We start from the raw sequence: 27,729 nt of genomic DNA, 5'->3' as shown, positions 1-27,729 counted from the left end.
CATAAGAGAGATGCTCCAGTCCCCTAATCATCTTTGTAGCCCTTCGCTGCACTTGCTCCAATAGTGCCACATCCCTCTTGTACTGGGGAGCCCAGAACTGGACGCAGTACTCCAGATGTGGCCTCAGCAGGGCTGAGTAGAGGGGGAGGATCACCTCCCTCGACCTGCTGGCAACACTCTTCCTGATGCACCCCAGGATACCATTGGCCTTCTTGGCCACAAGGGCACATTGCTGCCTCATGCTTAACTTGGTGTCCACCAGCACTCCCAGATCCTTCTCCACAGAGCTGCTTTCCAGCAGGTCTGCCCCCAACCTGTCCTGGTGCATGGGGTTATTCCTCCCTAGGTGCAGGACCCTGCACTTGCCTTTGTTGAGCTTCAGGAGGTTCCTCTCCACCCACCTCTCCAGCCTCTCCAGGTCTCTCTGAATGGCAGCACAGCCCTCTGGGGTATCGGCCACTCCTCCCAGTTTTGTATCGTCAGCAAACTTGCTGAGGGTGCACTCTTTCCCTTCATCCAGGTCACTGATGAAGAAGTTGAACAAGACTGGACCCAGTCCTGACCCCTGGGGGACACCGCTAGCTACAGGCCTCCAACTAGACTCTGTGCCACTGATCACAACCCTCTGAGCTCTGCCATTCAGCCACTTCTCAATCCACCTCACTGTCCACTCATCTAACCCACACTTCCTGAGCTTGTCTATGAGGATGCTATGGGAGACAGTGTCGAAAGCCTTCCTCAAGTCAAGGGAGACAACATCCACTGCTCTCCCCTCATCTACCCAGCCAGTCATTCCATCAGAGAAGGCTATCAGATTGGTTAAGCATGATTTCCCCTTGGCGAAGCCATGCTGACTACTCCTGATCACTTTCTTGTCCTCCACATGCTTGGAGATGGCCTCCAGGATGAGCTGCTCCATCACCTTTCCAGGGATGCAGGTGAGGCTGACTGGCCTGTAGTTCCCTGGGTCCTCCTTCTTGCCCTTTTTGAAAACCGGGGTGACACTGGCTGTCTTCCGGTCTTCAGGCACCTCTCCTGTTCTCCAAGACCTTTCAAAGAGGATGGAGAGTGGCTTAGCAATACCATCTGCCAGCTCCCTCAGCACTCGTGGGTGCATCCCATCGGAGCCCATGGATTTGTGGGTGTCAGGTTTGCTTAAATGATCTCTAACCCGATCCTCCTCCACCAAGGGAAAGTCTTCCTTCCTCCAGACTTTCTCTCTTGCCTCCAGGGTCTGGGGTTCCTGAGGGCTGGCCTGAGCAGGAAAGACCGAAGCAAAGGCGGCATTCAGTAACTCTGCCTTCTCTGCATCCTTCCTCACCAGGGCACCCTCCCCATTCAGCAAAGGGCCCACATTTTCCCTAGTCTTCTTCTTGCTACTGATGTATTTGAAGAAGCCCTTCTTGTTGTCCTTGACATCTCTCGCCAGATTTAATTCCAAACGGGCCTTAGCCTTCCTCGTTGCATCCCTGCATACTCTGACAATGTTCCTGTATTCCTCCCAAGTGGCCTGTCCCCCTTTCCACTTTCTGTATACTTCCTCCTTCTGGTTGAGTTTTGCCAGGAGCTCCTTGCTCATCCATGCAGGTCTCCTGCCCCCTTTGCTCGACTTCCTACTCATAGGGAGGCACTGATCTTGAGCCTGGAGGAAGTGATGTTTGAATATTAACCAGCTCTCTTGAACACCCCTTCCTTCTAGGGCCCTAACCCATGGCATTCCTCCAAGTAGGTCCCTGAAGAGGCCAAAGTTTGCTCTCCTCAAGTCCAGGGTTGCGATCCTACTTAGTGCCCTGCCTCCTCCTCGCAGCATCCTCAACTCCACCATCTCATGGTCACTGCAGCCAAGGCAGCCCCCGACCTTCACATCTTCCACCAGTCCTTCTTTGTTTGTTAGTACGAGGTCCAGCAGCACACCTCTCCTTGTTGGCTCCTCCACCACCTGTGTCAAGAAGTTGTCACCAATGCTCTGCAGGAACCTCCGGGACTGTTTGTGCCTAGCTGTGTTGTCTTTCCAGCAGATCTCAGGGTGGTTGAAGTCCCCTATGAGAACCATGGCCTGGGACTGTGAGTCTACTTCCAGCTGTCTGCAGAAGGCCTCATCGACTTCCTCATCCTGATCAGGTGGCCTGTAGTAAACACCCACAGCAGTGTCACCCATGCTAGCCTGCCCTTTGATCCTTACCCATAAGCTCTCGACTCGCTCTTCATCCACCCCTAGGCACAGCTCAATACATTCCAGTTGCTCTCTCACATAAAGAGCAACTCCACCACCTCGCTGTCCTGGCCTGTCTTTCCTAAAAAGCACGTAGCCATCCATGACAGCATTCCAGTCATGCGAGCTATCCCACTAGTTCAAAGAACTAACAGGGGTCAAAACTTCTCTTTTTTGTTTGTTTTAATTCTATGGAGTAACAGTACTCCTGAAGCCATTTCATGTCAGTTAACAAGGTTTGGAGAAGCCCTTTGACAGTTAATTATAATATTGCTTTAGCAGAGATTTCACTAGAAACCATGAGAACTCTCTGCTGTTCTCCTTCTATATCCACTTGTTCTTTCGGCTCCACTGACTGCATTTCCTGGATCTCCGTGGTTGTAGTGGGATCCTAGGCACCTGGCACACCTACACTGTGAGGACCCGAAGTCCGGTGACCTAAATCCTACCCTTAGCTTTTACCAAGACTAAAGATAAATCCTTCCCACCCGAAATACTTTACATTTATTTTATCTCTAAATGACGTTTTCTTGAACAATACGAGAGAAGGGAAAATGACCATAACTAGTAGAAGTGTTGCTCTTTCTTGTGATAGTCTTGGGGGGGACTTGTAGGTTTAGGTAATACCTCTGCACCTTGCTGGAGCTCACACAAACGCAGTTCACATGAAAGCCTTGCTCTTGTGTGGACCAAGGCAGCCGTAAGAAGCTGTGACCAACAGCCAGGTGTTTACCCAAGCACAAATGTCTGATGAGGTCAGGAGCATGGCACGGGAGGAGCACTTGAGGCCTGGAGTTTATTAAGCACAGGATGGACTGAGGCCGGTATGGTAAAGGTGGAACATGAAGAGCCATCTTGGGACCCAGATCAAACATGTTACAGGGTGGAATTGGGTAACGGGGATGCTATAAATTGTTTGCATGACAAAAGATCCACTTGGGCAGGCCAGCTGCAGGGGAATAGGCCAAGCATGCTAAATCCTCATATGTAGTTCATTGAATCACATAGGGACTGGTCCTGCTCCCTCTGAAATCACTGCAGGACATGTTATTCCCTTGCCAAAGAGCAAGTGCAGCTGTGCAGTACCAGACCAGCACGGCTGGAGTTAGCTCTTCTCAAATAACCTTGGCTTTTTGTTTGTCCTTTTTCAGCCCACACTGAATCTTTCAGCAAAGATTTTTCCTGTGTCTTACATAAAAAAGTATTTACCTGGTCCAGTCACCATTTCCTTTTCCTTTTGTTTTCCCTTTATTTCTTTTCAGTATGATTTGCCTTATATTTAGGGTTCTCTTTGACAGTAGTTTTAATAGTATTCCCTCCGCCACACATTGTACGATGGGTATTCTCGATTCTTCTCAGATCCCTTTTCTTTGTCAGGAACATCCCACAAAATGGGTGATGCATATGTTGCTACTCTAATGCAAAGCACAGCTATAACGGAAATGCATCCTAAGGCAGCTCCAGAAAATGCAAAATGGACTGAGAAAATCAGATGGATTTTCAGATGGAGAAAATATATTACCAAATATGCATGAGATCCATGAAGAGCAGAGAACACCACCACCACCACCACCAAATCTCACAATTAAGTGGGTGCTAATATTCATCTGATTACCAGGACAGAAACAATCTATACCAAATAGGAATCTCTGTCAGCTAAATTTTTTTTTTTTTTTTTTTGCCCTGTTTGTCTTCTGAACTTTCTTTCCATGAGTCATTTCCTCTACACAGAGAGGATTAGAAGTCAAGAGCATGGCTGAATGCCCTGAAACTTGCTCCATGTTCAGACAAAACCAGACTTTGTGAGCTCAATTCTCCTTCAGTTTGAGCTGGTGTAGAGCGACCTCTTCATGAAAAGTCCTGAGGGATGTTGAGGGGACAAATTCCAGCTATCATGCAGCTGGGAAATACTAGCTTTCCAAGTGACAAGGTTGCTTAAGGGATGGGAGAGGAAGGCGAAAAGCAGGGCCAGAAACACCAGCAAGGAAAGCTTTGTAAGGAGTCCTTGCCTCTGACAGAGAGAGGTTTGAGCTGCAGGGATCGATTCACTATGTCAGAACATGACAAAAAGCATCAGTTCTTTTTAAAATTGTTGGACAAATGTGTCCCTAATTCCTCTTTGCATATGTATAATTTGTACAAGGGTTCTAATTTTCATGCTAACAAATGTGTTTGGACTGCACTCTGTCTACAACAGGTAAAAATGGTTTTTGATAGTATCTCTCTCCTGAGATATGGTCTTTAGCAGGCTATTTCCTGTTAGAGATCAGTTTCAAAAGAACGGTAATCCTGATGAGCTCGGAAACCATCTAGTGTTCAGAAAATGTAAGGTTAAGTTGGTGTCCAACCTTGCACAGCTTAGAAAGGACAACCACGATAGGATTTGGCTGCTTTTCCTGGAAAGGGTATTCTGAATGTGGGTAGCCAAGAGCAACCTTCCAGTAAGAATTACGATGAGTTCTTGAGATATATAGGGAGTGTGTGGCCAATCCACTTTAGGCCAGTTTCCATAAGGATGCAATACAGACTGCAGGGTTTCTTGGGGAAAAATGTGAAGGACTGCTGGCCCAAGTCTGGGCTTCTTTCTGTGTTTACTGCTCCACTGCCTCTCTCCCTCCCTCACCCTCCAGCACTCTCCTCCCTGCTCTTCCATATCCTTGTATCCTTACACAACTGATAAAAATCCCCAGGAAGGGATAAGCAGCAGCTCATAACAGTCCAGATTCCTGACCAGTTAACTGCCAGGGCAGATGTACTCGCACTTTACTAAGCTGAACGGGAAAAGCAGAAAAATAGTATCTGTACTTTTAAGTTTCACGTAATTGTGTCATCTTAAGTAGCATTAGCATATTACTTCCCCTCTCAGATCACATCTGTTCTTTTAAGAAGAAAGAGAGTGAATGGCCTATTGAGGATTACCTCTGACATGATGGATGACATGGAAAGTGTACAAGAGACCATGCAGTCAGCTTTGGCCCCAGCTCTCTATTTGGCTGAATTTCTTGCATTAACCCTATCAGCCCATTTTACTGCAGGGATGTGTCACACTACTTGAGAGTCATGGTGAGCTCAGAGTGAGATGATGTCCTTGACAGGTCAATCCTGCCTGTATTCTCCAACACCTTGTTCTTCCCCCTGTGATCCTTCAAAAGATGTTCTGGATTACTTCTGGCCAGGTTTTCACAGGGCCCTCACAGGTCTTTGGAGCAGATTCCAGGAGAAAGGGGACTGCCTGCTGTGTGCCTTCCTTCGCTGCCCCCGCAGGCTCTTGTGTGTCTGATAGAGCCTCACTGCCTCCCCAGCTTGCTGCTGTTTTACAGGAGTGCTTCTGGCCTGCAAGGGGGCTTGGCTCTACCCAGCAACCTTTGCCAGCAAATCAGGTGGTCGACCCACTGCACCTCCTGCTACCTCCTTTGCAAGGTCAGGGCTAGCCAAGTTCTCTCCTACCTCTAGTGGCTTCTTTGGGATGGGAATTTGTCAGTCTTCCCTTCTCTCTGCCCGGAGGAACTTCCTACACAGTCCTGTGCCCCACAGATGGTGGGAGTTTTGTGGCAGCAGGGGGACTCTCTTCGTTATTCCCTTAGGATTCCTTCCTTTGAACTCTGACACACTCACATCCCTTTTTTCATTTGTATTCTCACAGCCTGCATGCTGCCTCACCCTGCATCTCTTCCTTTTTCAGGGAGAGCTTTCAGTTTGTGGCTGGAGGGAGGTTGGCCTGTTCCTTCTGGTAAGCAGGGACAGCATCCAGGCAGACACCTAGGGAAAAGCACTCAAGCAGAGGAGAACATGCATCCCCATATAGCTCTCCCTTCCTTCAATACATTGTGGTCATTCTTCCTTCCACATTTCTTTTAGAAAACCTTCTTTTTTTCCCAAAAATGAATGTTGAGGGGTGGGGAGAGATCCCTTACATGGTTTATTGCCAAAAATAATTGTTTTTGAAATTATTTTTGACCAGACACTTTTGACAATATGTGGTCTATGCAATGGCTTTAGGAGCAAGAAAATTGATGGAGAAGGAGCTGAGATTTTTGCTCTCAATTAGCGTGAAGGCTGAAAGCAAGAAGCAAACAAAGACCAGGCTGATACATTTTAAAAAGGTGTTTAATAAATTTAGCACCCAAGGACAGTGACAGTAAGCAGAGATAGAAAGCTATGCAGCCTGCTTCTCATGCCATGTTGTGCAGGAGTCTAAATGAACAAAGGGCATTTGAATATGGGCTTAATGTAGCAGACTAGCAACATGGCTTGGGATAACCCTAAATTAAAGCCTTATGTTCACTTCCCCCCCGCCCCGATTTCTAGAGTCCAATGGTTTAAAGGAATCTTCACAGTCTTCCTCTCTCTTTCCTTTTGTCTCCAATGCAGAAGGTGTTCAGGCAAAAGAAGGGATGAATTTAAGAGGGCATAGTTATTGTTTTGTGGCTTTCCCATTCATCTTTGTCATCTGCTGAATCTTCAAGGATTGGCCAGCCTGGAAGGGTGAGCCGAATCCTCCGATCCCTGTAGCTGCCCACAATGAAGTAAAGAACTGGACTGAGGCTGCTATTGACGCAGGACAGCACAAAACCAGTCTCTGGGGAGTAGAGAAATTTATAGCCCCAGAAGTCAAAGAGGATCAGGACGCTCAGCGGAACAGCAAAAATGAGGAAGAAGAGGACGGTGAGCATAATCAGGGTGAAGAGCCTGCCTGTTTGGAGGTGCTGGGAGCTGCACTTGCCTTTGAGGAAGAGGGTGAGGCTGAATACCAGCATGAGGGGCGTGCAGAAGAGGAAGTCCAGGACTCCAATGGTGATGAGGAGTATGTGGCAGTTGCTAGAGGGGCGAACAGTGCAAGAAACGTACCCCAGCATGTTCAGCAGCAGCGAGAGGCTCCAGAGCAGGCCGGAAATGATGCCGGACAAGTGCTTTGGGCGATGGCTTCGGCACCAGATGGGACAGAGGACAGACAGGCACCTCTCAATGCTGATGGCTGTCAGGAGATACAAGCCAGTCCCGTACGTGAAAAGATCCAGGAAGAGGAATATCCCAAACTGCACTCCCACATTGAAGTGCATCAAGTACTGAACTGTTTCGATGGCAATGCAGAGCAGGTAGCCAAAGTCAGCGGCAGCCAGCTTCAGGATGTAGACAGTGAAGCGGTTCCTCCGGATGCGGAAGCCGAGGTACCACAGAACCATGCCATTTCCCACCATGCCAGAGGCAGAGCTGATGAGGCAGAAGCTCTCCATGAACTTGAGGAGAGCCTATGACGGCTCTGCCTTTTGCACAGTCCCACTGTAATTAGCCCCTTCAGCCAGGCTGGTTGTATTTGGAAGGAAGGTTGATGTAGTTTTAGCACTCATAATGAGGGCTTCACTGTGAAGTACTGATCTGTCACTGTCTCTGATTTCACACAGACCTGTAAGCAGAGAGCACAGAGGTGGTAGCTCGTGTGACTTTCTCTCCTGATCATCTGGTGGTGTTTGCAATGCCTTTCCAGCTCTTTGTAGCCAGAGGTAGATTCAGGGAAGGATTGCTGTGTTTGGACTTGGAGCCCAGAGCTTCTATGTGTCATTTAAAACACCGTATCTGAGGCCAAATTGTGTGTGGCATGTAGGAAAAGCTAGATTACAATGTATGTGTCTCTTTTTGAACTTATTTCTTGAGGCTCCTTTTACAGCCAGTGGTGGGAAACAAGTAGGCTAAAATAAAGCAATGTTAGCTCAGATTGATCATACCCAAAAAGTTCCTCATTTTCTTTTCTTAATAAAAAGAGAACCCAGGGATATTAGCCCAGATATAATTGTCTTTGCTTCATAGAGCTACGATTAGGTGAGATGAATATTGTCAAAAGTGTATGAAAGTTGTAGATAGTCAACATACAAATTTAAGCAGCATTAAATCAGACTGAGTTTTTCCTATCCATACTCCCAAAAAACATCATCGAGTAGTCATGTAGCTGGTAGTTTTTTATGTTGATGACTGATTTCTATTTTAATGAAATGTAGTTTAATGTGATTGGTTTGGCCTCTGGAGCCTTATGTATAGATAATAATTCAGCCTGACAGAGTCAGGCCTTACTAATTTCTTTCTCAGAAGTTTTAAGAAGCATGTGTAGGAGAAAGTGTCTGACCCTCACATGACATTGGAATTGTGGCTTAAATAATTCTTTCACACTGTTCTGTCAATTCACCCTGCTCCCTCCCCCATGATACTGGGATTTGAATGAGAATCTTGCCCTCCCAAAACCCCCCAAAACCAAAGGTCCAGAAATAAAATTCACTCCATTTTTGTCCCATGAGGTCAAACTGTGTGACTCTTTCCTACTCGCCCTGCCAGCTGTTAATTTGGACATGACAAGATAGAGAAGTGCCATGAAAGACAGCAGGAGATAGTCAAAAAGAAGAGAGAAACAAGTCAAAATAAGGACAGCGGTGAAGAGGTGAATCATGGGATATCTAACCGGCATGAATAGTTCCTTACCTTGTTAGTAATTGTTCCTTGTCAAATGCCACAGCATGTGGGGGGACAGACTGCCTGAATGGGTGAAATGTGACAAATTGAAACATTATTGTTTCATCTGAACAGCCCACCCTGTCTCCAGTGCTACATGGAAAGACTATGCAGGTAATCTCCTCGTCCAGCTGATGGCCGGGGCAGCGGGGATAGTTTTGCCGCATGAGTCTGCGACAGGCATATACACCGGCAGTGCTTGGTTGGGAATCCAAGTGGAACCATTGCACCTAACTTTATGCATTAAGAATACAAACGTCTCATTGCACTTAGCTTTTAAAGCTACCATTAGAATTAATGGAGGTTTAGGAGCACCTGCAAGGGTAATATTTTGGCCCTAAGATAGGTGTCTTAGGTGTGCACAGTCAGCTGCCTGTCTTTCTCTGCTGACTGCAGACACATCCCATGGTGCTAGCTTCACCTAGTGGCTTAACATCTGGATGGCTGAAGGCAGGTGAGGTGAACTGCACCCTTAATGTCATCACCACAGCTTGCAGGATGTGTCTTTTAGGGTTGACTGAACCCAGGGAACTTCTGGCACTGCGGCATACTCTTTTGTAGGGAGCTAGAAGATTCCATCCTCAGCCATTATGGGACCTCAAGTGTTTCTAACATCAAGCCTTTAGAGCCTGTTAGATCCAAGAAAGAATTTAAGTATGTACTTCTGAAACGGACTAAGGGAAATAAAAAGCATTGTCTCTTTCAGAAAGCAAGGAATGTCTGTTGTAGCACAGTTTGTTTCAGAACAGGTTGGTAAGTGCTGCATATAACATCTGAGTCCAAACTCACCTTCTGTTTCTTTATCTTAGTAGAGTAGCTTACTGCTTGCCCAACAGCACTCACAAGGCTACCTGCTCCCTGAACATCTGTAGCAAGCCCACTGAAAATATATGGCCTTATGACTGTGTCCACTTCCTCTCCATCTGGTTGTGGGGTGGCAGCAGATCTCCCACAATGAAAAATTATCAGACCTTGATCCACAGTAGAAAGTACCTGAAGCAGTTGCTAATTCTGTGAACCAAGTCTGCTGTGAGGAGAAAGGAAGACCCGATGGTTAGTGGTTACCTACGCTTTGGAGAATCCAGTTGCAGCACACTCCTCTGCCACAACCTCTCTGTGTGACCTGAAGCAATTTGCCAACTGATTTAAAGAGGACGCAACTATTTGAGTGGCACCTACCTCTGCCTTTGCCCACTCCAACCTTCTGACCAGGTGCTCACATTAAGAAAGTGGTGGTTTTACCTCCCTGCTGCCATCATCTCCACAAGGCAATTCACCCCACCTGAAATGTGGGTCAGGCTCTGGAGGTGCCTCTCTCTCCATTGGGCATTCAGGGAATGTCAGGTGATTACGTTTCTCTCTAAGGCATTTCAATCAGATTTCATAATGTTAAATAGCATCAGCCTGGGCCATTGATAGTGTACTGTCACGTAGTGTCATACTGGTTGTAATGGACGCCCTGTGGAGATATGCCAAATCATGAAAAACTTTGTGTTCCATATAACGCAAGTGAAGTAACCATCCTATGACTTCCATAGACCATGCAAAAGCAAGTGGAAAAGTTGCTCACAGTTCTCGTATATCTCTTATAAGACTTTGGTAGACTCCTTTGGTAAGACTGCTGCCTCCAAAGCATATTCAAAACCTGAGTCTACTTCCTTAATGAAACTACTTAATGAAAGCCTGCATCAAATAGCAGTAGTCTAGCTGGTCTTTCTTTCCCTTGAGATTAAACATCCTTCCTGTGGTTTGCATGCTGAGTACAGGATAGTTCTTGTGGCAGCTGTTAGTCTGAACAAACTTGACACCACAAAGACATCTCCTTGTCTGGACACAGAGTTATGCTGTTGTGTTTTCTCAGCTAATCTTAATTGATCATCTAAGACCAAAACTGCCAGTGTTTGATCTCTGAAGAATGCCACCTTCTATGACAGATGGGCAGTTAGGGCAATGCAATAGCATTTGTTCTTGGAAAAAGATCCCCAGAAAGAAGATCTCCTTATCTTGAAGATGATCAAGACAATTGTGTAGCTATAGCCATCTTCTAACCAGCAGGAAAGGAAAATATTGGAGCTCCTTTCCCCCAGTTCTTTTTTCTCCTCCCTTCCCTTACCCCCTTCCCTGCCAGCACAGAACCTGTCACTGTCATGGCTTAGGAAATGCTTTTTCACTACTTCTCCCTTCTTCAGACAGTCTCACGATATAAAGAACACAAGAACTGTCTGTCCAAAGTTATAGCTTGACTCTTGCACTGATGCTTTGCTTCCCAGCTGCATCCATGAGCAGCTCTAGTTTCACAGACCTTGCAGAAGATGGCCTACTGCTGCTCAGGGTCACACAGATTGAGAAATTGTCAGTCCTCTTCCCTAATGCCTGCTGCTGATTTCACAACCTCCCTCAACACAACTTCTCATTCCCCAAGGGTCCACTGTCACTACAGAACCTCCCTTAGCACACTCATCACTACCGAGTGTCCTCTTCTGACTGTAAAACATCTCCCAACACAAGCTGTCACCATACATTGTCCCCTACTACTTCACACTACCTGTTCTACTGTAGGGTCTCCTTGAACTCTGAAGCCAGCCTTATGACACCTCAGCAGCCACAATTTTGCAACCTCCCCTAGCATTACCCTTCAATACATGATGTCCGCTTCTGATGTCACAAGGTCTTTCAACACAGCTTAGCACCCACAGTATTGCCTGCCACTTCATACTGTCTTTCAGCACAGTCCCTCACCACACCTCAGGCACTTCTGATTTCACAAACTCCACGAAGACAGCCCCTGGCCATGTAGCATCCATTTCAAGTTTCACAACTTCCCTCCACACCCTGCCTTGTCCCCATCCTGCCCATCATCAAATTCACAACACACATTCACCATGGCTCTGTCAACAAACCCCTTGCCAGTATTCACTATCCAGCTGCAAAACCTCATTCATCTCACCATGCACAGTCCCTCCTTGTCCAAATCACAGCTCCCCTGAGCGTGACCTGCTGCCATAGTGGTGTCCAGAGCCAGGTGCCGAGGTAAGTGGAATGAAAATGGAGAAAAGACCTTTCTCCTTTCCTGGCACTAAGCACACCCCTATGGGGAATTATTTTGCAGCAGGAGGTAGCAGCAATTCTTCATTTGGAGTTGTGCATTAAGTCACCTCTGGTAGTCCATTTGGCTAGGGAAACAAAAGGACATGAATGTGATGCTAGCCAAGTTGCTGCCATGTGTGCCACTGGGTACAGAAAGTGGCAGGCTGACTCATACTAGGTTAGCAGGCCAGATGCTATTGGCCTGATCTCTGGCTTCTGTCATCTGCTGTTCCTCTTCCTTTCCCAAAGACTGTAAGACTTTGTTTACCTTCTTACCCAATACTCTTGTTTCCTGTAGTGACTACTGTTAACCCTCATTAAGCTGCCCAAGACTCCAGGTGACAGTAAAAGGATATTTAAGTTAGGGGACTATTTTCGCCAAGGCATTTCTTTACCAGTATTTATTCTCATTAACTGTAGGATTTCTGTTTTCACTGTGGAGATCGCTGGCATTCTGTGCAGAGGAGATGGAGACATTAACTATGTTGCTATCAGGCCATTCCACATTTCCAGAAATTTCAGCAAAACAAAGCAAAGGACAGTAGCTGAGACAATGTCTTTCCTGACATCCATGAGGCATAAGCTACAAATACACGGTAGAGTTCAGAGCCATGATGAATTTGACTTGGGCCTTGGTTGAGATGATATGCTGATATAAATCAGCATGTCTATTTGCTTCGTTGGTTTCATTTCATAGGTTCACCTTTGACTGCAGCTGCTCAGGTTAAGAAAGATGGGGCCCATCATGACAGTTGAGAGTTGTCCGCCCTAGGTTGTTTTGTTTAAAAGCTAGACGTCTATTTCACACCTAATCGCATCCTAAAATCAGTTCTGAGGTAGATCAGATGCATCTGCCTCCAGAGACATTCATTTTTTTGCGCAGAAGAGCCTAGAGTGACTAAGTCAGGGTTAAATTCGCTGACTTCCATCGGCGTTAAATAGGTGACTTCCTCCCTCAGTTTCCCAATGCGTAAATGAAGGATTTTTTTGACTGACTTGGTAATTCACTGACCTCTGTTAAAACATGCAAAATCTTGCAAAGAGGCTTTATTCACTGGATTTTCAGTGATGAAATTTCTGGTGAGATAGGACTTGGAGGGTCATCAAGAGGTCACCCAGGACATCTTCTGTCCCTATAAAAGCTTAATTGTACCACTCCTGAGAGAAATGAGCCCAACCTGTCCTTAAAAGACTCCTGTGATCGGAATTCTTTACCATCCCTGGAGGATGGTGACTCTTCCTACAGCTTGAGGTTTCTTTCTTTGTTTCCTTTAATGAGGATTTCTCTTTTACATGTTTTTTGGAATACACAGAAGTTAAAAAAGAAGAGAAAATATCTAGATTACAAATGGACTGTTTTAGCATTCACAATGCTAGGAAGCCAGAGCAGTGGACCTAATGGCCCTTTACACATGGGAAATCCATACAACTATCAGCTTGGAGTAAGGAAGAACTCCGAGAAGCGTTAGCTGGATAGGTCCATGCATATGCTTGTCCAGTTGAATACTCAGCTACTCCTTTGACTGTTATTTCTTATGGAGAAACCCTGAAATGCCTTTGTGATATCATTAGAAAAGCATTGACTGACAACTGTTTCTTTAAAATATATTTACTTAAACTTTTCAGTCAAGACAGAACTCATTCTCCTCCTTTGCCCCTTTCTTTCACGCCTTCCCTTCACCAAGCCTCCACCCCTCCCTCCTGCAGCCCCAAGAGCCCTTCAGGTGGAAGATTTCCTGGGAGAGGGTTAAAGGTTGGTACTTAAATGGTTTTCTTCTCAGCCCTTCTTGCAGCTGCTGGGGTATGCAAGCATCATTCAGCACACCCAGGTCACATCATCCACACAGCCTATTAAACCACTTCTCACACAGGCAGGAAACATCAAGATACACTTGTGACACACGAAAGCAAGTAATAAATTAGATGGGGTTGGATTATACACTAACAGCCACCTCCTAAGCAAGTTTTGGAAGATTTCCAGAAGCCATTCTATGTTCTTTAAAGGTGCTGTGCTCTAACACATTCATACCAGGAGAGACAGAAGTTGAGGAGATAAAGTTGTACAGCCCTTACACAAAATATTAGATCTCTAAACACAGGCGAGGTAAGTTTTGCAGCTTCTCTGGCTTCTCGCTTTGCTGCGCTTTGTTTGATTTGCTTTGCTTTCCTCTTCCTTTTCCTTTCTTCTTGCACAAATGTGAAAATACAGAAAGGAACTTCCACTGAAGTTATCAACTGTCTCTAGTTATCTTTGGCTAGAATCATATACAGAGCTAGTTCTACAGCCGCAGATTCGATTGCTTCGATATTATTCTTTTGTTTCCCATAACCACCTGAGATTTTAGGGAAGAATGCATGCAGTAAGGAGATGGTGCAATTTCTCTCCCTTTTTGAGATGTTAAGAGTACACATGAGATTCATTTTATTTTGCAGCTGATTGCATTATGTCATATAGCTCAGGTCTACCCCTGCAAAGGCACTTGAAGAGATAAGCCATAACTGGTGGCAATCCTCTACTGAATTAGTCATTCTAGTAATCCTCTTGGAGTCAACAGTAAGAAACGGGTACCTGCAGCACATGATTCATCACATCTACAAGTAGACTGGTCAGGTGTAATATGCCTAGCTTAGGTACAGGTGCCTACATGACTTAAGTCAATGAGATGAGATCAGACAGATGGGTAGTTTGTTAAATGCAGTTTGGTGGTGATGGAAAGGACCTTATCAAGCAAGATACATAGTCGAGCTGTCTGAATTGTAAATCGGTCCTTTTGTAGATGCACACCTTGTTTTTAGCTCAGGTGTTTGCCATCTGCTGGTATTCAGGCATATAGTTTCCCCTGACCATTTCTCTCTTGGTCACTCCTTTCTGACTGGCTAAATATGGCCCTGCGATTGCTGTGGTATGCTTCCAGTCATGCTCTGGCTTGGATGGAGCCCAGCTATTTCTTTTCGACTGGGTACTGCACAGCCATAAAGGTGTGCTCATTTCATCCCTGTCATTTATTTTGTTGAGAAGTCTACGTCGTTGCTCAGTAGAAGGAAGAGGGGTAGAAAGGATCACGACTTGGTAAGACGAGGGAGAAACTGACCTCCCGTTGTTCTTACTGATCCTTTTCCTTGTAGAAATATCTGAAAAGGAACCATCCATGTAAATTTTACCCTTCTGCTTGAAAAACTTTCATCTAGTGTAAGTACAACTGTAAGCATAGGAAAAGTCCCTAACTTTGCCCACTTCCTCTCTCGGCTTCACTTTGTGGGTTTGAAACTAATCTTGGCTTTTCTCAGTTTCAGTGTTTCCTGGGGATGCTTGATCCCTTTGTGCCTGCACGAGCCTTTCTGATTATGCTGCAGATGGAAGTAGTTGGTAGATAACTTGGCTTAACTGAATCATTCTGCCGATTTGCTCACAGATCACCAAGACAAATGAGAAGACCTGGTTGTGATGTAATTCTGCAGGACTTAAAATGGTGCATTTTAACACCAGCTGACGGGGAATGTTTTGATCCTAGAAGGAAGCCCATACAGTGGATATTTTTATTAAAAGAGTGCCTGCTTTTGGCTGACCTTAAACTCTCTGTGAAGAGTTTAATCTGGTGGTTCCCAGACTTCTTTGACCAAAGGAACTCTGGTGGTCTGGGTGCATAAAGGCAAGCTAGAGACGTTACACTCTTTCTAAAGATGTAGGCTACTCATTTATTAGTGACACGTAATGCTCGATGGGTTGTAGGTGGAATACAGGGTGAACCAAAGAAGTCCCATGTTTATGCTGGAATGTGACCTTGTCTCGAATGAGAAACTGTATGGATGTAGAAATGCCTAGGGACAAGGAGCTCAGCCATAACCTGAAAAAGGTGGATGGCATTGCAAAAAGCTCTGAGCTACTTTCAGGCACCAAAAGGGATTATTCTCTAAAGGTCATTCTAACCTGGTGGTGCTAATTTGCTTAAGCTCCTCATAGTGAATGGAGGAAAAAAGGGTTCTGCAAAGGACCCTCATTTAGTCATTCTGAATCAGCCTATGAATCAGACTTATACTGGCTGTTGAAGGAGTTTAGTTAGATTAGCTTCATTAAGCTAAGTTAACCCTTGAAAGCATCACGCAGAGCATATCAAAAATCACACTAGGTAAAATCAGTACAGTGCTGGGACAGAAGATCTCACAAGAGTCTTTCATTCTTCCTTCCTCTGATAGAAACAATGCTGAGATTTAGAACAATGTGAAATACTACATTAAGTCATATGTGCAATTTTTTTCCCCTCCATGATAGATAACCTTCCCAGAACTCGTTTTTCAGCCTGTGACATTTCATATTTACGTTTCAAAATGTCTATACACAAGAGAGTTCTTTTCTCTGCATGTGGGTACATTTCCCTTCTAAACAAGAATTCGAAGATCATGTGTACTTATAAAACAAATCATCATTCTGAGCAATATTTCCAGGTATTCTAAAAGACACCCATTTTACAAAGATTGCTGTCAGGGACTTTGTCTCCCCTAAGGGCAAACATGCTGCATTATCTGCCTTGTAGTGCCCAAGGTGAACACTCTGGCCTTGTCCTTAGTGCATGGAAGGCTACCAGCCATGGAGCCAGTCCTTCAAGATCCTGGAGGACCAGGATTAAGGAACATATCACAGAGTGCACCTATCTCTATGCCACCAAAGCCATGGTAGAAGCTTTGTACTGTGGAGAATTAAATAGCTGTGAAAAAATACATGACAGAAACTAAACACTTCATAAGCTTAATACTAATGCTATATCTTTCTTGGTTTGTATCCACTTCTGATATAGAATTCATTATTAATAATGAAAAAATGCTGATGAATCATGTGTCTGTCTTTATTTTCCCAGGTGAATAAGCTGTATATTGCATATTGCCACCCGTCTGATCAACATGGAGAATGTAAGCAGTGTGAAGGAATTCATTCTTCTGGGCCTTTCAAAGAACCAAGGGGTGCAGAAAATATGTTTTGTGGTGTTTTTGTTCTTCTATATTGTTACTGTGGCAGGAAATCTGCTCATCGTTGTCACTGTAGTTAGCAGTCAGCGTCTGAACTCCCCCATGTATTTCTTTCTCTGCCACCTGTCCATTGCAGATCTTTGCTTCTCTTCTGCCACAGCTCCCAAAATGATTGCTGACTTCCTTGTCGAAAAGAAAACCATTTCCTTTGGGGGTTGCATGGCACAGCTATTTGGGTTTCATATCTTCGGCGGCGCTGAGATCTTCATCCTCACAATGATGGCCTATGAGCGCTACTTTGCCATATGCAGACCCCTGCACTACACCACGCTCATGACCAGGCGTGTGTGTGGCTGGATGGTGATGGGTTCATGGGTGGGGGGCTTTGTGCACTCCCTGGTGCAGACCCTCATAACCGTTAGCCTCCCTTTTTGCGGTCCCAACAAAATTGACCACTACTTCTGTGATGTCCATCCCCTACTGCAACTGGCCTGTACCGACACCTATGTTGCAGGCATCATTGTTGTTGCCAATGGTGGAATGATTGCTTTAGTCTCTTTCTTCATCCTGGTCACGTCCTACATTGTCATTTTGTTATCCTTGAAAAGGCGAACGTCCGAGGCGCGGTACAAAGCCCTCTCCACCTGTGGGTCCCACATTGCTGTGGTGATTCTCTTCTTTGGGCCATGCACATTCACCTACATACGCCCATCCAGCAATCTCTCAGAGGACAAGAGGGTAGCTGTGTTTTACAATGTCATCACGCCCATGCTGAACCCACTCATCTACACGCTGAGAAATGAGGAGATGAAAAGTGCCATGAGAAAACTGTGGAATAGAAAAGTTTGGCGTGAAAAGGGTGAGGTGTAGAACTGTGGTAACATTTTCTCAGGAGCTGAGAAAATCAAGTCTCTCTCACTATAATTCCATTTTGGAAAATTTACTGAAAGCTCCCTTCTGAAGAAAAGCTTGGTTTTAGCTGTTGCAGTAATTAGGAAGACACTGAAAGTTCATGTTTTGATTGGAATGGCATTGTAAACTCTGTGACTAGCAGGGATTCCCTTTATGTTCTCTTTTTGAATAGCACAGGCCCAGGACTGGGGCTTCCAAGCACTGCTGAGACACCAGCAAATAAATACATGAATGCTATCAAAAATATTAAAATGTGTTCCAGGCAGAGCATCCCATTAGTCCGAGCTCTCCCAGGTGTAAACTTTCCGTCAGACAAACTCCATCTACTCTGTAATCTACTTAGCTAGGAAACGATGGCCCAAGGTGTCTGCAAGACTGTTGGTCACCTGCTGCTGGAAGCAATTGTACCAAAGGCTTCCTTCTCCTTTACTTTGGAGTAAATGCCTTCTTAGGAGTACTGCATTGTCATATGCTGAATCCATGGGTTAGCAATTAAACTGCTGATATTAGATGCTGGCTGGGTCATTTGCTGATGCAGGTGATATGAGGAGAAGCTTCTCCCCTTCCCATTCCAGTGCAACTCTCTGCCTTTCTGCAGTAGTTCACCTATCACTAATGCCCTCCTTCCTAGCCATCCCCTCGCCCTTCATCTCTGCCTCAGATTTTGCATTTTACTGTTTAGACTAATAGCGAATCAAAGATCCAAGTGAAAGTTAAATTGCTCACCATAGGAAATTGTCGCCACCAAAGAAAGCATTTGGGGACAAAGAAAGCATTGGGGGGCACAATTTTATGTGTCAGTGAAAAAAAAGAGTTGTTTGGGAATAATTCCTGTACGCAGGATAACTCCTGGCCCAACAGGGCACATCTACAGGCCCAGGCAAAGGAAGAAAAAAGTATTCCAAGGGAATAGCTGGAACAGCTACTCCTGCAGGAGGGAAGAGAAGAAATGTGAAGATGGAAGATTAAATCATCTCAGAGCCAGTCACAGCTGCCACAGGGAGGTTAGTTATAGCAGCTAAGGTTCTCCACAAGGACAAAGGAGCCACGAGGAGCCACGGGACCCTGACTCCTACCTTGCCAGGAGGAAAAGAGCAGACCAGCTGCCTGAGGGAGAAAGACATCTGTGTAATGCACTCTGAAAGTAACTAAAGCACTTTCTTTTTTCTTCCTTCACTTCACGTTCCCTGGAAACACTTGCTTGCACTTGTGTTGCACCTTAACATGGCTTAAGTGTGATTCAAGATAAGAAGGTGTTCCCTGCACAGGAGAGCGGCACATCTACAGACCAAACCCTGGGACAATGTTGCAAATGCTCTGGTTCCCCGAATGTCCTCTGCTCTATGCAGGGGGTGGCAGAGTGGGTTCCCATTTCACAGGCATGCACCAGTACACTGCGGACGTCTCAGTGTCTTCTCCTCACCGTGGTGGGTTATGTGGATGGCAGCCAGCAGGACGGAACTGGGATAAATCCTGATTCTCAAGGCTTAGAGGGATAGTGTCCCTCAGGCCTGGGCCAGCATGTCCCTCACCCAGCATTCACACTCTGTGGACACAGCTAAAGGTGGGACCATCCCCACCTATTTGTAGCAGTCTAAATTCTTCATGCAATGAAGGACAGTTGTCTAGCTGAGCACCATTGTCAACAGAGAGGGACAGGCGCCTTCAGAGGCTGGTCTGTCTCACCCGGGGTGGGGCAGGTAGAAAGACAGATGGGGCCCACTGACCCCCTTCATACTGAAACTGCTGAGGGGTTAGGGCACACGGCCAGTTCAAGCTAAGGCTTATAATTTTAAAACTGTTTGTTTGATTGTTTTTTAATGTTTTGGAGAAGAACGCCATGATTTTTCTGATTTCTCTTCCGGCTGCCGGGTGCTAGCAGGCAACAGCGGGACCATAGCTTATGGAAGGTTTCAACAACAACAACAGCATTGTATTCCTTACACATTGGCCCAGATTCTTATAATGACTTAATATGAGGACTAAACAGCTGCTTCTGTATTTTGCATTGCCTGAGTAACAATACCTGGCAAGTAGTGAGGCCTGACCACAAACATTTTTAAAGTCTTGAAATAATTTCCTCGTTTACTTCTTGTTTCAAACGTGTACAGACCAGATGTCTAAGTGCCAACAGTCATATAGCACAGTTATGATATCTATTTATGCTGCAAACGTGCAATGGTAAGAGCAAGTTAATAAGAAAGAAGAAAGCATATGTGAAATATTGGCTTAGAAGGGAAAAATATCTGACACGTGTAAGAGACATCTTTACGCAAAAAATGTTTGATTGCAAGGGTAATGTGAACACAAACTCTTACAAATGGTCAGCCATGATATTGATTTTAAATAGAAATGTTTCCAAAAGAAGCACATAGCTAATACTAAATGAAGTCCATTTATCTGGACAGCATTGGAAAGCAAGCAAGAAAGCAAGCAAACCCCCCCACAATGTGACATGGTCTAGGTGATCACGCTCCACAGTCACCCTGTAGAGATTACTCTAATAGTTGTCCAAAACATATATTTTAGCTCCCCATCCACTGATTCTTTCTGACAAAGAAAACTTCACATGCCTCTGCGATCTCGTTGCTTCTGGTAAGCTTGTGCTTCTGCTGTGCAATTTACTTGAAATATTTCTGCCACAACTTCCCCATCTGGAGAGAGAGAGAGAGAGAGAGCTGTTCTTGCAGATGCTCTTGGAAGTTGTTTTTGCAGAATGAGAAATGGAGCTAGACATTCAGGCTGTCCGTTCCATCCCCTGTAGCTTCCAGCCCTGGCAGAGATGTGGACTGCTCTCGTGACACACAAGAAGCAGCTTGGAGCTGAGAGGTTTTGATGAAACTGCCTGAAGTGGTCCGAGAGGTCATCAGAGGAGAATAGCAGGCAAACTGTTGGAGACTAGCAAATATAAACTGTAGAAGTTTTCTGATCTTGCTTCTTTGTTTTGTTCAAGCATGACTATGAAATCCTGCCTTTGAAAAGAGGCATTACTGTTGAGTGACTTTTGTGAGATGCATTTTATTAAGTAGAAAGAACTCAATTTTTTTTTACCCTTTGTTTTAATTGGTGTCGTCTTTGCTTATTTTTCAGTTATATGCCATTTCCAGAAATATCTGTCAAAAGGAAGTTTCTGGTGTTACAGAGTCAAGGAGTCAATAGGTAGCTGCAGCACTTCCTATGTACTCAATCTGAACTTTGAGATTAAGATCCCAAAGGACTTGCCAGTATTGTGGACATTGTTATGCAGTTCTTGCTGTCTATCTTTTCAGTGTAGAAACGGAACACTAGTGATACTTGCGTACTGCACTAGAGTGCAGCAAAGGTGAATACAAGGGTGTTGGTGAGTAAAGGAGATTCAGCAGCGGTGTATTTATTACCCCAGGGGCATCACAGGTGTGTTTATGGGGGTTTCCATGCCTAGTCCAGAACTTGGCTGAGGTGTACAAAAACCTTACTGACACATCGTTAATGCAGATTATCTCCAGTATTCACCCATGTACTGTGTGAAAGGTGGTCTGAGGAAATACAAGCCCGCTCTTTTGGAGACTGAGGTCGCAACCCAGAAACTCATGAGCAATAACTGGAACCAATCGACACAAGATGTAGCCCGGTACAGCACATATAGGACAATGACTCTCCTGCTTCAGGTTTCCTGGCATCCCTTGAACATGGTCTGATTTCACTTAGGGCGCCTTAAAGACAGTTTGTGCCTAAAGGCACATCTCTGCTAAACAGACATGAGGTAGGTGTCCACTTTACCTCCTCCAGAAGGATCTACACTGATAGTTGAAGTGATGTTAATTAGCCAGCTGCCTTGTGTCATGATGTGAATACTGATGGTTGCACAAAAATGCATGGACATTCTACCAGAGTCAGAGAGCAATAGCAAGGACTAGTTCTGTTGAATTCCTTCAGAGGGTTGAAAAAGAAGGTACATTCACTGCTTGAGCAGAATTCCTTAGGGGATGACTGACGTGTTGAGACTCAAATCAAAACATGCACTATCCTTCTCAGTCAGTTTTTCGTTTCCAAATCAACACTTCAAAAGTGGATGTTTAGGCAACCTAATGACTAGTCTTCCTTTTTAAAAGGGGCAAAGATCAGAAATATGAATCTGGAGGATATTTCCACCAACTCCCTCAAATAAATAAATGGAGCTCGCTGTTACACACTTCAGTAATACATTCTGAGTTAGATATCAACTGTCACTCCTTGAGAGAAGCATTGACTTTGAAAGGAAACTTTCCCCAAAAGGCATAAAAGGGAATACACTGATATTGAACATACCAGTGATCGACATGGATGTGTACTGATAACACTGTGTTTCTAATGCCATCACAGGTGGCTTTATTCTGTGCTTCAGGTCCTGTCTACGTGACGTATGTGAAGAACAAGAACAATGTGACGGAGTTTGTCTTCCAGGGACTCACACAAGATGATACGTTAGCAAAAGTATGCTTCACATTCTTCTTAGTCTTCTATGCCACTGTTATTCTTGGAAACCTGCTTATCATCAGCACTATACAGAACAGTCAACAGCTGGACTCTCCCACCCCATATTTCTTCCTGAGCTACTTGTCCATTGTAGATATCAGTTACTCTACTGTCACAGTTCCCAAACTCATTTGTGACCTTCTTGCTGAAAAGAAGACCATCTCTTTTGTGGGCTGCATAGCACAGCTCTTTGGGGTCCATCTCAACCATGGGGAGGCAAAGAGAAGTGTTCAGGAGGGACTTTCCAGGAATGTTATTCTATTTTTAGCATGGCTGTTCAGAATAGAACTGAAACTAAATTCAAAGTTTTATGTAGCTCTCATCTTTCTTTGGAAACTGTCAGTCAAAAGGATGTGAGCATACTGTCACCAGTCAAACCCGAGCCTTTGGGGTGGTATTGGGGCTTTTACCTTTAGACACCTTAGAGCTGTGTAAGTCTCAGGTCTAGGCTTCTCCTGGCATTAAGAGGAATAACTAGGTATTTTGAGAGGTTATGCTTTCCCACTAGCTCCTACGAGCTTCGGAGAGTGGTGTCTGCTCACGTTTCTACACAAAAAAAAGTGATGGTGGTGCTAAGCTTCCAAGAGAAAGCAAATCCTTCAGGATGGCACAGCACAAGCAGGTTTCATCTCACATATATTGGTGTGCTGACATGAGGTGCCTCAACTTGAGAGAGCTGCTGAAGACAGCAAGAGACCTTTGAGGGGACTGCGATTCATTGCATGGTAAAATAGGAGCATGAGAGGAGCAGGATGCTGCACTAGGTGTCTGCCTTACAGTGAAGGGTGACATACACTGTACTAGGCTTTCCAAGGCTCCCAGGAACATTGCTGGACACAGAGGTCATTCCCCGATGCCAGGCATTAACTAGGATTTTCATCAGTCTGTGCCAACCTGGTGTCTCTGGGAACGCTTCATTTAAAGGAGCTCTGCTAACACCTTTCCAAGGCATTGACCTTATGTCATAGCTGAGCTTTGTAATCTATCAGAGCAGCAATCAGTGCAGAGAGAGGTGTGCAGACATGACTCATTGCTGTGCAGGGAAGCTCTTTGATGACAACCTACCTGTCTTTTTCTGGAAGAGTAGTAGTGTACATTGCTCTTCCCAGAAACCTGTAAACATACACAGTAAAGTAAAATGATGCCTGTGGTTTCTTCTCAAGCTATTTCCTTCCTGTGAGCTGGGAGTCCACTGAAAGAGACAATTTTGGACAACTCAGAAATCTGGTTTAAAAAGCTCACATCTCTGTCCGAAGATAAGGACAGGACAACATTGATATGTGTAAAAACTGTGAACTTCACATATCTGATGATACTTAATAATCAGAAACAAGAGATAAACCTTGAGCTTCAGGCTCTGCAGCAACAGAAAGATGACAACTAGCAGCACCAAAAGGCTACATTTTCACATTCTTTTTCCTGCATTTTGGGACTGTCAGGCCAGTGGGATAATAGTGCATATAGTCCAAATGCTTTTACTACCCCGTGCATATTCTAATTTTAGCGTTACTGAGATAAACGGCTTCTGAGAGAGTGATGGCCTTTAATCATCACTACTTGATCAAAATTCAGACTATAACATACTGAAGATAAGTTTTCTCCCCAGCTGTGTGTCTTTGGGCAGAAATAATGATGTTTCGCAGTCATATCAGCTCTCTGGAAAATATGCTGGCAGCAGTTTGAAAGAAAGAGACTTGTAAAATCCTTCTTTAGGGTGCCATAGATGATCACAGGGACACAATCTTTGCTATAGTTATGCACAGCTTTAAGGAGAGGAAGTCAGGGGAAATAACAGCCCTAACAGGCTTGCAGTGAAATGCAAAGGGAATCCGCAAGACCTCTTTCCATCCCCCTTTGACTGTAAACCTTATGCAGAGGCAGGAACCTCTCACCCGTCTGAGATTAATTCTGTCACTTTCAGCTCAATAAAGATTTCAACTCCTTCTGCCAACTGAGGGACAGCATTTGTAAACTCAGCCAGAAGGGATGAAACATCGTTTAGCGCTAGAACACCCATCCTTAGAGCTAGCTTAGCTGAATTGATAAAAGGATTCCAAAGCCTTTCCCAACTTTCTCATCTCCCAGAAATGATTGGTCATTTATTCTCAAAATCACATTGATGGCAGACATGTAGTTGGTAAGTCACCATCTTATTCCGTCATTCTTTTAAGTGAAAGAACACTGCAGCTTGATTAACTTTCAGATTATGTCCAATGTCCTTAAAATAACTACCGGTTCACTCAGTTGCCTCAAGTGGATTGCTGATATGTGGAGATGAAAAGCAGGAATAAGTTCTTGTTACTTCACAATGGTAGCAAAATTAGAAGTCGATCTTTTCTGTATTTCTGTAGTTTTTTCATGTTTCCAGGCAGAAGGGGAAAAAGGAGGTAGTAATGAGTGACAGAAGAGGGAGATTTAACAGAAGAGGGACAGTTACTTTCGCTAGCGTTTGGGGGGCAAAAACACGGGTGTCTCTTCTCCAAGATTTCCTTTCCAGGACTTCAGGTTCTGTGTGTTGCACTGGAAGAGGCTACTCCTTTCAAATACTGAAGATGTAGCAGAAATGGCCATAAATTCAAATCACATTGCTTTTCCCCTCTTGAATATCTCTGAAAGCTTTTTCTCATCTTGACGGACTGGTGGTTTTCCTACATGAGCAAACGTTCCTAATAGAACAGAGAACTGCAATTCTGTGCCACGCACTCCTCAGGCAGGAGTCCTGTTTGTGCTTGGAACTTGCAAGTTAAAAGTCAGGATTCCTCCAGCTTTCAGCAGCAGAGGAACACAGTCTTTCAAGATAGAAGTTGCAGATACAACCAGTTAAAAGTCCACCTAAAATCACTTCTAACAATTAAGTACCTTTCTGAATCTCACCCTTGGAAGCTGATCAAATCTTCCTTGGAAGTCCTACTCTTTGTACCAAGGTTTTGATAAATTTTCCCCAAACAAAGTTCTCTTTCTAACAAGTCTGCTGAAGTTTCTCTAATATGACCTAAAACTCTCCTCAGAGCATCCTTCACCTCCTTATTCCTTAGGCTGTAGCTGGTAAGATTCAGCACTGGAGTCACCACTGTAGAGAACAGAGAGGCCCATTTATCTCAGTCCAATGAGTAGCTGCATATCGGGCTACCGCACATAAAAACGGTGCTGCCATAAAACAAGAAGAGAGCTCTCAGATGGGAAGCAGAGGTGGAGAAGGCTTTGCATCTGCCCTTGGAGGAGTGGATCCTCAGGGTGGTGGAGATGAGGTAGATGGAGGAGATGAGAATTGCCAGAGATGTGAAGATGCCACGAAACACACCAAAAATGTGAAGTACCATCTCTTTGCTATAGGTGTCAGAGCATGAAAGCTGGATCCTAGGGGGATGTCACAGAAATAATGACCGATAACACCAAAGTCACAGAAAGAGAATGTGAAGGTGGAGATAGTTTGCGCAAGTGCGTGGACAAAGCCAGTGAAAGAGGAGATGATTACCATCTGTGTACAGGCTTTTGAGGACATGACAGTTGCATAAAGGAGAGGGTTACAGAGAGCCACATGCAGTCATATGCCATTACTGCCAGCAGGAGACACACAGCACTAGCCATGAGGAGACAAGTGAATAGGTGTGCCACACAGGCACTGACTGAAGTGGCTCTCCTCACTGCTGAAGAGTTCACCAGCAACCTCGGGGAGATAGCTGAGGAGTAACAGAAATCCACAGAAGCCAAGTTACTGAGGGAAAGGTACACAGTGTGTGAAGCCGGGGGATCAACCTTCATCTACATGATCCTTCCAAGATTCCCTATTAATGTGCTTAAAAAAAGCGGGTTACCTTCACCTCTTGGCTTCCTGTTAGTCCAGAGAGGATAAAATCAATGGCCACACAGTGATTCCTCTCAGGCATGTTGCTAGCACACTCATGTTATCTCCCAACAAGAAACTGGTTCAACACCTAGAAGTAATGGGAAACTGGCAACACACAATTGATTGTCTCAGTAGCCACAAGGAAGTACGGCGCATTTTCATCACAGCTTCTGACTAGACTTCTTTAATTATGCATTGAAATGACTTGTGATACAAGGGAGTACTGTTCCTATTTTTCAGGTGAGATAAGAAAGCGCAGAAAGATAAAATAATTTATTCAAAAGGCAGCAGCAGCACTGTGAAACACAAGTCCTAGTCTGGCACTACAATGGTTTTCGTGTGCCCTCTTTCTCCTTTTTTAAGGAAAAAAGTCTGCTTTTCTTGAGGACATCTATGGAGCACCCTTCTCCCCTCACTCGTGGCCACGGTTGGGTGTACAGTATCATCCAAATGGCCCACTCCAAGGGCAATGGCCCACTTGTTCCTGAAGATACATGATCTTGACACTAGTTCAGACATCATTCTTTCTGTATTGCAATCACCAATACATTTTTTGCCTACTAGCTAACTCTCCCGGGCATTGGTAGCAGGGTAGTTAGAGCTCAGTATGGGCCACAAAGTCCATTAACGGGACAAAGCAGCCCCCGTTCAGCCTTGCTGAAATAGGAATATAATGGTTAGGCTGCAGCTGTGCCAACTTGCTAAGACCTGCCTTAATTACATGGACCTCCACCACCCTGACCTTTGGGACTGCAACTTGTAAACATACAAATAACAAATCCACATCCCGGCAGAAGAAAGTAAGAGTTTCCTCTCTTGAATGAAAGGTGCCAAGCACTAAATGGCAACAGCAGCAGGAAAACTCAGCTTTGCATCTTCCCAAAGAGGAGGAGATACCACAAGATCCTCCAGGTTTGGCTGAGAAAGGATTTCTCATTTGCTTGCATCCCTGTTGTCAAGGAAAAGTGGCCATTTTCTGCTCAGGAATAAATTGGGAAGAGTCACCAAATGGAATACTTTCCATTTAGAGGGGGAAAAATCTCATGCTAAAAGGGAAGGAATCCTGAACAAAAAGGGAATCACTCATCCCTGTAAAGGTTCTACCAGCTTCACCTCACATGAAAAATTATTGTTAATCTATTGGAGGTTACCAGTAACCTGGCTGACGCTCTCAAAGCGGAGTTCTTATCACGTGGGTGACTGAATGGAGGTTTCAATTCTTGCTGAGGTCTGTTTCTAGCATAGGCTTCAAGGTATTGCATATGTACAAAACTATTCTCTTACTGACCTGTTTCATCCAGAAAGGCAAGAGTAGATACTGTAGATACCAAGCCAGTTTATTCCCCGCTTGAGCCATATCTTCAGAAGTACTTGCCCATTTCAAGAAGCAGACAGCAGGATTAAAACCAGCCTATAATGGTTAGGTACACAGTTTAAGTGAGCAAAATGCTTACCCTGCTTAGATGCACAAAAGACCAGACTGCCTTTACACACGGAGTTATCTTTGCATAGCTGGCTGTTGTTTATCTCCAACCTACCCAACCTTTTCTGCCCTAAAGCACAGCAACTAGCCCAGTTAATTCTCAGAAAAGGGCTTCAATGAGCTTGCTATCAACAGGTTGCTCTCTTCCATGGACTACTTGGGAAACTGAAGGAGGAAATTTCCCTCTCCTGCCCCAACGTGAGGGATCGAACTCTGGATTAGGTGCAAATTTGT

This window comes from Apteryx mantelli, chromosome 4 (genome assembly GCF_036417845.1).
Source record: "Apteryx mantelli isolate bAptMan1 chromosome 4, bAptMan1.hap1, whole genome shotgun sequence".
Taxonomy (NCBI): Eukaryota; Metazoa; Chordata; class Aves; order Apterygiformes; family Apterygidae; genus Apteryx; species Apteryx mantelli.
The sequence above is the reverse complement of the archived record's forward strand: the minus strand, read 5'-3'. Positions refer to the sequence as shown.